Consider the following 13,039-nt stretch of genomic DNA (forward strand, 5'->3'; position numbering starts at 1 on the left):
AAAAGAATGCAAACAGTCTCAAAGCCTTTATCAGCAGCCATGATATGAAATGCAGCAGACGGGAGAGTATCAAGTCTATTAAAAAGGTACAATGTAATATTAGGGATTCATTTCTTGCATAAGAATTTGGTCAAAGTCAAGCTACTTGTTCTGCTAACATTTTCACCAGGCCCACCACAAAAGAATGAGCCAATGTTACTTTTTAGCAATAATCATTCATTCATTCTTTTTATATTTGCAATAAACATAAAATTTGTTATGATGCCTTTACAAAAATTTTATTTTTTAAAAATAAGTTGCAACAAGCTGGAAATCATATTAACTGACATTATCTACTGTATCTATCTATCTATCTATCTATCTATAGTAAATTTCACTTTTCAAAAACTCATGTATATATGTTTATATCTATAGTAAATTTCACTTTTCAAAAACTCAAGCCAAGAGGTTCACAAAAACTGAAAATTGAAAAAGAACAACATCAGCAGTGCCACACTCCCATTATGTAAAAGTGATAGCCTAAAACATTTGCATTTATGTACTTGGTAGATGCTTTTATACAAAGTACCTTCAATTGCATTCAGTACATTTACTGGGAATTAAACTTATGACCTTGGCATTGTTAGTGCCATGCTCTTCTGTTTGATCTACAGGAACACTATTACATTGTGTATCTCAAGAGTGTCTGCTTGCTAAACACACAGTCCAGCTGGTATGAGTTTGTGTTTGGTCAGACTATAAACTGCAAACACAAGCAGATATCTTTATGTCTCTCTGCTTATAGATCTGATTTGTCCGCTCTCTTCCTCCACATGTGCGCATATACACACATGCATGAACTGACTCGTTCACAACACTATCTGTAGTCTTTAAGCCGCAAAGTCTATTTGTTGCTATGAACTGTTTTTTATAATCAAATCTGAATTTGAATTGGAACAAAGAACACAAATAAATGTACCATGTTGTACCAAATGTTCCCCACCCCAAGAAGAACAGAAACCGAAACAGGTTAAAGACAAATATATTTATATTTATATATATTTAGATGAATTTTAAAGATGTAAAAGGCCAATAGGGTCATTTGCTCACTATTTTAGCCCCTTTCCTTTGCCCCTCCCACCCCACTTCATCCCATTGCCTGTTCAAGCACCGCCCCCCAGTGGTGTCATCATCCTAGATCACGTTTGGCACATGTGCCTGCAGCAGAGATTGGACATCCCATTCTGTCTGTGACACATTGTGCAATTCTATACATAGAACAGAGAGATAGAGAGTTGAAATAAATCGATGGTTCAGGGAAAAAGAGCAAAAGGGAGAGAAAAAGTGGAGGTGGCAAAAAGGGAGAAGGGTTATATGGTCTGCAAGCAGTGCTGTCCGACTCTCATGTATCAGGTCTTTCATTCCCCTCTCATTACTCACTGCTGGACTCCAGCTGCTTACTCTCAAACAGAAAGTGCCTCTCAATGTTTCACAGACATGCTCAATGAGCACCAACGGACATGTTTGGACACACGTCCCTCAGCTTAAATATAATGAAATATGAGAAAAGTACTTTATTTCAGCTAGCTGCCAAAGCAATAGTTTCCATTTTCATTTTAGTTGAAGTACTAAAATAACTTAAGCTAAAAACTAAAACTTAATATTATAACTATAATATTACTAAAACTAATGAGCAAATTAAACTAATAAAAATGACAAAAACTCAGAACAAAATTATGAAAACTTGAACTAAAATTCAAATTAAAACAGAAAAATAAACTATAACAAAAAATAACTATTAACAAAAACTATAATAGTACATCGATGCTAAGAAAATAACACTGTTAGACACATTTGTCTTAACTCGAAATTCTAGTAAATCTGGCAACACCATAAACAGCCACTAAAGTAGACCTTAATTGTATATGAATTTAATTTATTTTCAATCTTCTTCAAGGTCAAATTTGCTAAATCAATGACATCCGTGGCCCAGAACAGCTCCTCACACTACAGTGTCCACTCTGTTACTGTGAAAGTCTGACCTCTAGAGGTGACCGACAGCAAAGGATCATGGAAGTGTTTTAGCAAACATCCTTTTGAATCTAAAGAAGTGTGTTCTAATAAAGATGAATTAAAATATAAAATGAAACAATAAAAAACAAATGTTATAACCTAAAAATAAATAATGCCATGATGCTGATGATTTTTCTTGCTGTTCGGTATCAATTAAAAAAAGCTTCTAAACCCGACTCAGACATACATAAAAATATATTAAGGAAGTGGTATTTAAGTGTTATTTTATTCTTATTATATTCTTATTCAATTACTAAACATTTCCTACACACATACAAACCAGTGTACAGTCAGAACTTCACCCCTTACTTCAAATTTGATTATGAAAATGTATTCAAACCAAGATGGAAATCGTATCTTGGCTTGTTTAATTCCCACAAACAGAAACGGTGAAAGATGATGGTGGCGGTGAATATTATCTGAAGGATTGGGTGGCATTTACTGTGAAGCTTTCTACATTTTTTTTTTATTATTCTTTTTTTTTTTTTTAAGTCATCTAATTTTTTGATTGACATTCATACTGATGAGGCATAAGAGATTATGGGGAAGTATTCAAAGACTGCTAAATACTCCAGCATAAGGAGAACTGCTAAGCAAGGACTGCTACGGGAATTTTAAAAGATTGAGAAAGCTGATCATTCTCTGATCAGTTCTTCAAACTGTGATCATTTCCAGGACTGGAGCTGGACTCTGACTCACCGAACAAACAGCATCCTAGTGCCTATAGGTAATGTGATGTACCCATCATTTATAGATTAAACAGTGTTTGTTAATGGACAAAGGTTTTTTTTTTCTCTATCATTTAAATGGGCTTTATGTCCATCATAAATGGTGCCTGAATCACTGAAAGTAATACACACAAATGTACAACACGATGCACAGAAATGACCAAACACTCTTTAACGCTTTCATTCTTTTCATGCTTTTGGATTGCTTGAAACTCTGGCACGTTTTCTTTAGGCAAATTCAAGATGAATCATTTTTATTATTTAGTTAACAGAATGTTGGAACAATTTGTGTTTGAAATTTCATTACAACTTTTTCTAACTTCTTCAAATAAGCATTTACATGTGAAACATTGTTTAAATGTCAAATATTGTATCTGACATTAATGGCAAGCTCTGAGGTCAACAGAATGTCAATAGTTAAAAAATTACAAGTGTATTGTCCACAAGATCAAAATGTTATTTGCAATCTTTTTGTTATTGTAAATTCTATAGAAATAGTGGAGTTTGCCCATTTGGGTATGTGTGCAATGATTAGCAAGCTTGGATTATTGCACACTTCAGAATTAAAATATTACCTATATCAACAGTGCCAACGAGAAATTCAATGGAAATTGGATTAAAGAAGCTCACAGGATATTTGTTTGGCAAAAGCTAATTTTACCTAAATAAAATAAACAAGTATCACTAGATTCCAAAGCTTTGTGTATGTGCAGTCAGCGATATATTCAAGTGAACTATCACTATCACACCTGAGTAATAGAAAAATCTACATTACCGGTCAAATTAATGTTTAGACACACTTACAGGTTGTTTATTATTTTCGACGTTTTAGAATAATAGTAAAGTAATAATGAAAACTAAGACAAAACAATTATGCATTGCTCAAAAAATGCCATATACTATATATATAAAGTTTTAAAGGACTTCACATGCATGTTCAGCACATGTTGGCTGCTTTTATTTCCTCTCTGGTCCTAATTATTAAATTGTAGTTTTGTAAAGAATTTCTTTCACAGGCACAATTTGTATTTATCTAAAAACACATTTCAAGCACTTAAGCAGAATCCTTAAAATCAAACAGTTTTTAATATAAGTTCAGTTAATTGTGTCTACATGTGCCTGTAAATGTTTGGATTTCTGCATTTATTACTCATAAAATGTGGTCTGATCTAAATATAACTTATAATTACAGACAGACAGAATCTGACTAAACTAACAAACACATTATGTGATCATTCACAGTGCAGGGTGTAGAAAGTAAGTGAACCAAAAGGAACCTCCAAAAGCTAATTGGAGTCAATTTATAGAAATGAGATTCAAAGTGTGGGTCGCATAGGTGACCTGCCCATTAAATCTCTAAGAACACAATGGACAATCCTGAAAGAGGTGAGAGGACAACAGCAAAGGACCTCCAGAAAACTCTACAAACTGCTGAAGTCTTTCTGCATGTGTATCTGAAAGCATTGCAAAAAGCTACTAAAACAGGTCCACCTGGATTATTTCATAATGCTTTTGGGAAAATGTTTCGTGGACAAAATGCACAACACTGTTTAGAGCAAACCAACTCCAAAACCCCATCCCAAATATGAAGAATGGTAGAAGGATCATTGTGGATTTTACACTGCCTTGCTTCTTCAGGGCCAGCCTGCCAGGACACTTTCCAATCATCAAAGGACGAATGAATACAAAAGTCTATCAAGATATTTTACAGAAAAAGTTTCATGACTGACTTTAGGTTGTTGGGTGTTGCAACAAGACAATGGCCCAAAGCACAAGTCCTTAGACCTGACCATAAATCAGTTGAGATGCTGTGGCATAACCTAAAGAGGGCTGTGCTACAACCAATATTTTGTTAGGATGAAACATATTTGTAAGGGATGGTTCAAAATTGGTCAACAGTCTTACAAGCAGCCACAGAAAAATTGTTGTGCTGCTACAAGTCAGTGATTCAATGTTTCACTTATTTCTCCACCCTACATTGTGATTAATTACTCAATAACACAAATTACATTTTTAATTAGTTTAGTCAGATAGTGTTTGTCTATAATTGTGGCTTAAATTAAGATCAGACCACATTTTATGGGTAAGCAACGCTGAAATCCAGATCACTTTCGCGAACCTGCGACCAAAACCACAGACTGCTGCACGTGAAGAACTGTAGGGCTTTGCAGTTTTAAAGTGCGGTCACATTTACTGTTTGTATGTGAAGTTTTGTGGGGATTTTTAGTTTTTATGTTTTGTGTAGTTCTCCGAAATCTGCTTATGTGCAAGTTTGTCACACGAATTTGCCGCTGTTTATCTGAAAGTGACTTCCATTACACTATTGACAATGTACAACGGACCATTTTTGCCCGCAAAATTTCGTGAATGTGACCGCACCTTTATATAGCCTACATGGCAAAAAGGTAGGCTATATTTGTTTATGTTTTTGGCTGAAATTTTTAGTGAATTTGATCGCCAGGAGCAGGGTTGGGCACCCCTCTATAGTGCTATGACCCCAGTGCTGCCACAGGGCTCTGAACCGGGTAAAGATACCACAGACCAATGTAACATCATCTTCAGACGACAACAGCTGCAAAACCGTCTTCAGTTCCTACAGGAGATCCAAAAGAAGAACAACAGAATAGAAGGTAATGGAATAAAACTCATACTGCAATATAATGATATTGCTAAAGAAATGACTCTTAATTAAATAACAATAAAAGTTACCTTAATTGAAACATTACTGTGGCCGGCTGGTTGCATAAAGTGCTTGAACTAGTATTAAAACTATTCTAGTACTTATTGTTTTTATTTTTATTTTTTTAGGACTGGTCATAATAATGGGTTACAAAAACGTAGATTGGTCTAATTTAAATCCAAAAAATACTTATTACACCTTGGTAACTGCAAGTTGGTCAATCTAGTTATTAAGAATTATGCAACTGGCCCCTGGAAATAGTGTTAGACTCAAGACGGCTTTATGGACTTCAGAGTAGGAGCAACAACATTTGGTTATTTCACTGCGCAATAAAACATGCAAAACAATGTAATGCAATTACTCTTTCTAGGAGCTGCCTACTTTTACCAGGAAATGAGCATTCAAATTGCAATGACTCCACTCCTGACTGTAATCCATCTGCATGCTTACATTTGACTAGTTAGTACAAACAATCATTTGGTTGCTTTACATTTTCTTTTTTTCTTTTTAGGGTACCTTGCAAATGAAGAGGGCCCTACAGAACTTGACAGAATAGAGGAGGAGCTGAAGTTACTGGAGCAAAAAGAAAAGGATCTTATTCAGAAAAAAGAACAATGTTTGACGACACAGACCACAGACAAAGGCATGTGTAAATTGTAAATTCGATGAATTAAGAAACACACACACATACACACACATGCATTTACACACAAAACAAAACAGAAAGGCAGAAACAAGCTTGAGCAATTTTTTTCATATTTGAAAACCTTGTCAGTACATTATTTTACTAAATAGTGAATACATTAACAAAATTCTACAAAATGCTACATTAGTAAGTATTTATAGTCAATTAAATTTCTAAGGAAAAAAATCATACACTTTACAATTTCAATTAGATTTCATTCAAATATAAAATTACATTTAGTTTAACTTATTATTATTATCATTATTATTATTTTTCATTAAGAACAATTCTGAAGAACAATTTACTGGTCATGATGTAAATCTGTCCTCAAAACACATCCCATGATTTTTACATATCATATACATATTAAGAACATATAAAATTGGTATTAATTAGTTTTAATTATAAATAAAACATTTTATTTGATTTTATTCAATATATTAAAATGAATTAAATTCAAAAATAAAATAAATGTCAATTATAATTTACTGTAATTAAAAGTGTCTCTTGATTTCATCACAAAAAAGCTGGATTGAATCACCACTTTATTTAAGTAGTGGTGCATGGGGCACAAACTAACACAGGGTTATTTGCAACATAACATGGTTTAAATATTTCCACACATGCTAGCGTAACAAAATTTACAGTATTTACTGTTATATCAACACCATACAGAACATTTTTTTAAGGATTTCTGCAGAAACTATTTCGCCTATCACTGCTCTTCAAGAGGAAAACACAGGTGAAATAATAATGTTGCAAATGTAATGTTAATTATCTTGTATTATATATGCTCCAATCCAATATATTCTCTATATTTCTCTTAAAGAAACCACTGCTCAGTTGGAAAAAACAGGTAAATTAATATAGATAGGCTGCAAACGTAATTAATTATCTTGTATAATATACTCTTCAAATCAAATGGAAAAGCTCCAATCTGAAGACTTCTTCATATTTCTTTTACAGAGACAATTTCTCCTACCATTGCTCAGCAAGAGGACAACACAGGTAAAATAACAGTTTGTTACATACATGGCACATCTGTCAAGTTGCAGGGCAAAAACCATGGACAAATGTCCAGGTTAGATTGCCATAGAACTGATATATGAATGAATGAATAAACAAAATGAACGTTTCACCTTTCCAGAGCCAGTAGTAAGCTTGGACGATGTCACCATGTCCCCTGCGAGAGTAAAATGCCCTTCTTGCCAGAAGATTGTCAGCACTGAGATCTTCTATAAACTGGGCAGCAATGCCTTTCTCTTTTGCTGTCTCTTATCTGTGGTAGGGTAAGTACTCTATAGTGAATAATCAATAAGCACACAAGCAAAAGTGCTGTTTTTCCAAATATTGCCGTGCTGATATTCAGACCGACAGCACAATTGCAAGTGTAATATTGCTTTAATACAACTGTAAACAAGAAGTTAACAATTTACTTTTTAGCCAGAGTGTTGTTGAAAACATACAGTTTGACGAAACCTAATTACACATTTTGCATCTATCAGCAACACATTCCAGAATAACTGAATGTTATAATACAAATCGAGTGAATGATTCAACGACTCGCTCGTAAAGATAGGGATAGTTTTCTCAAAAACAAACATTCTGTAATCATTTACACACCCTCATGTCGTTCCAAAGCTGTATGAGTTTCTTGTGTTTGAAGAATGTGGGTATCCACATTTAACAGTTTTGGGGACAGCTGACTTTTAGAAAGACATGAGAGAGTGAATAAACGAAAAGATTTGGGGCTAACTATACCTTTTATGTGTTGCTGAATGCATCAGTGCTTTGAACAAAAAGCTCCATTAATACACTCGGCTAATCAGATTAAAGAACCAGAACTGTTGTATTATTGGTCACGTGTACATGTTGTATTGAGTTTACATTTACATTGTCCTTCTGTTGTTTCTGGGGCAGGTGCCTGGCCGGATGTTGCCTGATCCCCTTTTGTATGAATCGCTTCAAAGATGTCACCCACAGGTGTCCATCCTGCCACAAAGATATATGTTCAGTAAACAGAATTTGAAACAAAGAGTAATACAGTCATTGATCTGCAATAACATGACTGTGTAAACCTCCAGAAGAGCTTAAAGCTGAGCACAGGGGTCAGGCCTGGATTTTTGTCTCTGTGCTGGGGAAGTCAGTATGTAGGCTTTGAGATGTACAAATGATTTCAACTATAGTCAAGTTAAGCAAATAATAATTGACTAAGAGTAAGAGGATCTAATGTGCTACATTAATATTGTGCAGGTGGCCACTAGTCCAGCAGTTTATCAACCATTTCCAATATGCCTTTAAGGTGATAGAATCATAGTCATGACTAGTGGCTGTAGAAGTAAACAAACAATGTACCACTGGCTCATTTTGAATCAGACATGACCAAATCAGAGGTATAGACTCGCTCTGACCAGTCTGTATCAGAGCTGTAAACTCCTGCATTTGGATCAGTTGAATTCACAAATGATTCATTCAGTGTGAACTGATTTAAACGGTTCATTAAAAAGAATCCATTCATCAACTGAACATCACTATCACATCTTAAAGTGGGTCTCTATTTCTTCATTTCACAATTTCTAAAATGTAGTGCAGTACATGTACGTTTCTCCAAAATGGAGGAATATTACTTATAGTAGGCTTACTATATTACATATATACAACTATAAGTACTATTTTCATATATATTATATGTAGTAAAAAAAAAATATTAATAATTTGCTGCAGTCATGACCAATGTGGATACAGTAACAGTGATTTGGATAACAATCCAAGCCATGAAACAAAAGATGTTTATCAATGCAACATCTTATATAACATAATAAACCGATATCCAAATTGATATAACCAAGTTTTGGGTGACACTTGTGATTCTATGAATACTAGTTTGCATTCATGTAATAGTCATGGAAATGAGCCTGGAGAACTGTTTATAGGAAGAATACTGTATCATCAATTGTCATTGTTTTTGTATATGAAACACTCTATTATATATGGAATGTTAGCATTTGAAAATATGTATAATATTAAATATTCAGAGTATAAAAACAACAGTTTCAGCATCTCTTATGACAACAATAATCAAACAGACACGTTTTGCATGTCATTCCTCTGGTATATTTAAGAGACAACAGTATTTTCACAATACATCAATTATCACTGATACGTGATGGCGTAGGCTATATATAATTGTATCTTCAAAACTACTCACAAAATAGAGCTCATGGATGTGCCAAACATGTATAAAAATATGTATTACATCCATTAAAATATATACACAATGTGCAAAACATATGGCATACAAATGATGATTGATCTCCCGCTTTTGAGCATGTTCAAAGTCGGCAGTAAGTATCGCCCAGTGTCATCACCACTGATACATAATATACATCAATATTTGATAAAGAGCATGACATCTAGATGAGTGGAGAAGACGATGTTGAAAACAAGGAACTAGGAATCCTAAACCTACACACAAAGCAAGAGCTGAGCTTTGACGTCTTACATGGCAAAAACGCAAGCCACGGGTTTCTAGAGCTCAGCCAAAATAGCGCCCATGCAAAATAAATGATGCATAACTGAAACGATGCTCTGATATCTGATCTCCTGCATCTACTGTATACAATACAGAACTGTATATAAAATGCAAGTTATTGCTTTACTTTTCAACAGAAAGCAGGCAAAAGCACGTACATCAATCTCAACTGGGTGCTCGACTAAGAAATAAGTGGAAAATAATTAAATGTAAAGTCGGCAACACCAAAGCTCCAAAAGTATCAAAAAATGTATTATTAAAAAACTATCGCATAGCGTATGTAGTGATGTTTCGAGCACGCAGGCTCTTCATCAGACAATTAATATAGAGGATTAAATGAGGACTTTGATATTCGTCCATTTCTTTAAAACACAAGATATCTATTTATACAAATGTTTTGTGGTTATTAGTTGTATTTATGTACGTAGGCAGGTATTAATTGATGTTATTGATTAATACATTAAGAATTGTATTCTTGTATTTTGCATAGCATTATATGTTTTGTTTCATTTATTTTTTTCTTTGTTTTTCTCCTTGGTTAATACGTCATTGTTGTGATATTATTATCATCATGATAATATTGTACGTTCATGTGACCTTTGATCACTTGGAGGTAGGCCTATAAAGATGGATACATCAGTTTTGTTCATTTGTCTGAAGAAGAGCCTGCATCCTTGAAACTTTACTACATACGCTATGCGATAGTTTTTTTTAATAATACATTTTTTGATACTTTTGGAGCTTTGGTGTTGCCGACTTTACATTTAAATATTTTTACTCTCCAACAGAGAATGGGACTTATATATTGACTGCAAATGCAAATTCAATGCAGAATAACATTTTTCTCCAACGGAAAATCCTCAACCACCTACAGTACCATTCAAAAAATTGTAAATCTATTATTCTCACCAAGGCTGCATTTATTAAAAGCAAACATAAACTAAAACAGTACATAAACTAAAACAGTACTTTTGTTACAATTTAAAGCAACTGTTTGTGGTTTTGTGTATTTTGTGTACTCTGGAATTAGTGGAAAGTGAGTGGAATTCACTGTTGTAAATATACCACTGCATTTGTTGCTGCTGTAAAACAATCTGCCCTTTTTGCTGAATTTTTGTACTTGCTCACCAAACCATACACCGCACTGTTGTTATTACAGTGGATAGCAGTACACATGTAGTTGTTGCTGCTGTTAATGATTTTAAAAACTGACATTTCAAGATAAAAAGTCTTGCTTTAAATGAAATGTTTTCTATTAAATAATGTAGTTTAAAATATAATTTATTCATGTAATGGCAAAACTAAATTTCCAGCAGTCAATTTTCATTTTCAGTGTCAAATGATCCTTCAGAAATCTTTCAATGATGATTTGTTGTTATTTGGTTATTTAAGATTATTAATATGGTTATTAGTTTATAATTTTTTTGGTATTTTTGTAAAAAAAAATGTTCAGGTTACTTTGATAAATAGAAAGATTAAAATGAACACAATTTCTTCTAAATATAAATGGTTTATAACATTTAAATGTCTTTACTGTCACTTTAAATCAAGTTAAGGTGTCTTTGCTGAATAAAAGTATAATTTTTAACCTTACTGACCCCAAACTTTTGAACGGTACTGTATGTATCTATGTGAAGCCGCATAGTACAATATTGGGCCTCTTTGGTTATAAGTTTTAATGGTACTGTATTTATATGTGTTAAGAAGAGTGTTGCAATATTGGGCACACACGTAACACTGAAGCACAAAAAGCTGATAAAGGTTCACTTTAATAAAAGCTAACCTGTAAAGGTGCTTTGATGCTGTGTGCTTAAACTAACTGTGACGAGCAGTTCATCACTGCAGCAGGAAAGTGCTGTACATCTTGTACAAATAATGTATGTCCCTTTGGATCAAACAAAACTCACGTTACATAATCTGAAATACTTTCAAAGCCAGTGGATGCTTATTTCCTCGCTGAATTGAAAGCTGTCACGTCAGAGCAGAATATATATATATATAATCCATGAGGTGGTTTACTACATTAAATCATAAAAGAAAACCACAGAAAGGGCTAAACAGAAGGAAAAGAAACAAAAGGATGTTTCTCTGAAAGACATCACATCAATTTAAATTATTCACATGCTTCTAAGATATTTGCAAATATATATAATGTTGTTCATTTGGATGGTCTGTAGCAATTTCGAACAGACAGAGACACTCAGCCATACAAACACGCACTCACACACACACACACACACACACACACACACACACACACACACACACACACGCACACAAATATTTAGTATAGGAACCTGACAAAACAGGCCTGTTAAAAATTTCATAACAATGAACGCAGACAGATCTGGATTAATTTGTTCTCCGATTCCCTCAACAAACAAATTATTAAGCTGCCAGTGACATTTAACATGCAGTAAAGTCATCAGTTACCACTTCAACTGTCCAGTTTGCTTCTGAAACCACAGAGTTTTGCATTTTCAAAATTGAATTTACTGAAGGAATAAACAGTACAAAGATGCCCCGTGTTCATATGTAATATATAGTACTGTTTGAGACTGTATTTAGTGTCAGCTGTAACTTCTGGTGGCTTCATTTACATGATCTCTTTTTAAAAGCAGCATCTCTGACGGAGTTTCTTTCCATGGCATCAAAAATATGCAAATAAGAACTTAAATATAGCAACCACTGTGAGAACCGAACTGAGAAAAATGTGGGGGAAAACTAGAACTTCCTTACAGTATGATGGACTGAAAATCAACATTCCACTGAAGTGACGAACAATCGCACACAGACACTGATTCACAATTCACATACACACAGACGAGGGGTCAGACATTCAATGAGTCAGACAAAATAGTTTTCCTCTTTTTATACAAATATTTGTTCTCATAGATTATTTACATAAACTTTCATAGATTCATTTCAGACCATTTCACAACGGTATAGTTGAACTGATCGCCTGTTAATCGAAATGGGATGTTTTGGGCTGAAATAGAGAGCTGATTGATGACAAATGAACTGAGACAAAATTTCCATGTGTCCAGGACTAAAAAAATTTACGTCTGCAATTCTCTGATGCAAATCAAACCAAAGGCTCTTTGCAAACTTATCTAAGATCAGCTGTTTACATTTTCAGAAAATTTGCAAATGCAGCCACTTTATAAAACATGAAGCAATTCCTCTGCTCAAGGAGTCAAACAATATCATAAAAAGGCAGATTTGCTAAAAAGTTGATAAGTGATATGTTAATTACATCTTCTCCATCAAACTATACTACCATTTAAAAGTTTAGAGTCTGTAAGATTATTATTATTTTTTTTTTTTAAGTAGTCTTTTATGCTCACTAGGCATTATGTACA

At 33.8% G+C, this 13,039-nt stretch overlaps 1 long non-coding RNA gene across 1 annotated transcript; it reads left to right on the forward strand.

Moving 5' to 3' along the window:
* The first annotated feature begins 6,887 nt into the window (after window positions 1-6,887).
* LOC109068866 lies at window positions 6,888-7,499 on the forward strand. Its single transcript, XR_006156085.1, has 3 exons — window positions 6,888-7,001; window positions 7,112-7,153; window positions 7,293-7,499. It is a non-coding gene; the product is annotated as an uncharacterized LOC109068866 (long non-coding RNA).
* The last annotated feature ends 5,540 nt before the right edge of the window (window positions 7,500-13,039 follow it).

The sequence above is a fragment of the Cyprinus carpio genome, chromosome B12, assembly GCF_018340385.1.
Source record: "Cyprinus carpio isolate SPL01 chromosome B12, ASM1834038v1, whole genome shotgun sequence".
NCBI classification, from domain to species: domain Eukaryota; kingdom Metazoa; phylum Chordata; class Actinopteri; order Cypriniformes; family Cyprinidae; genus Cyprinus; species Cyprinus carpio.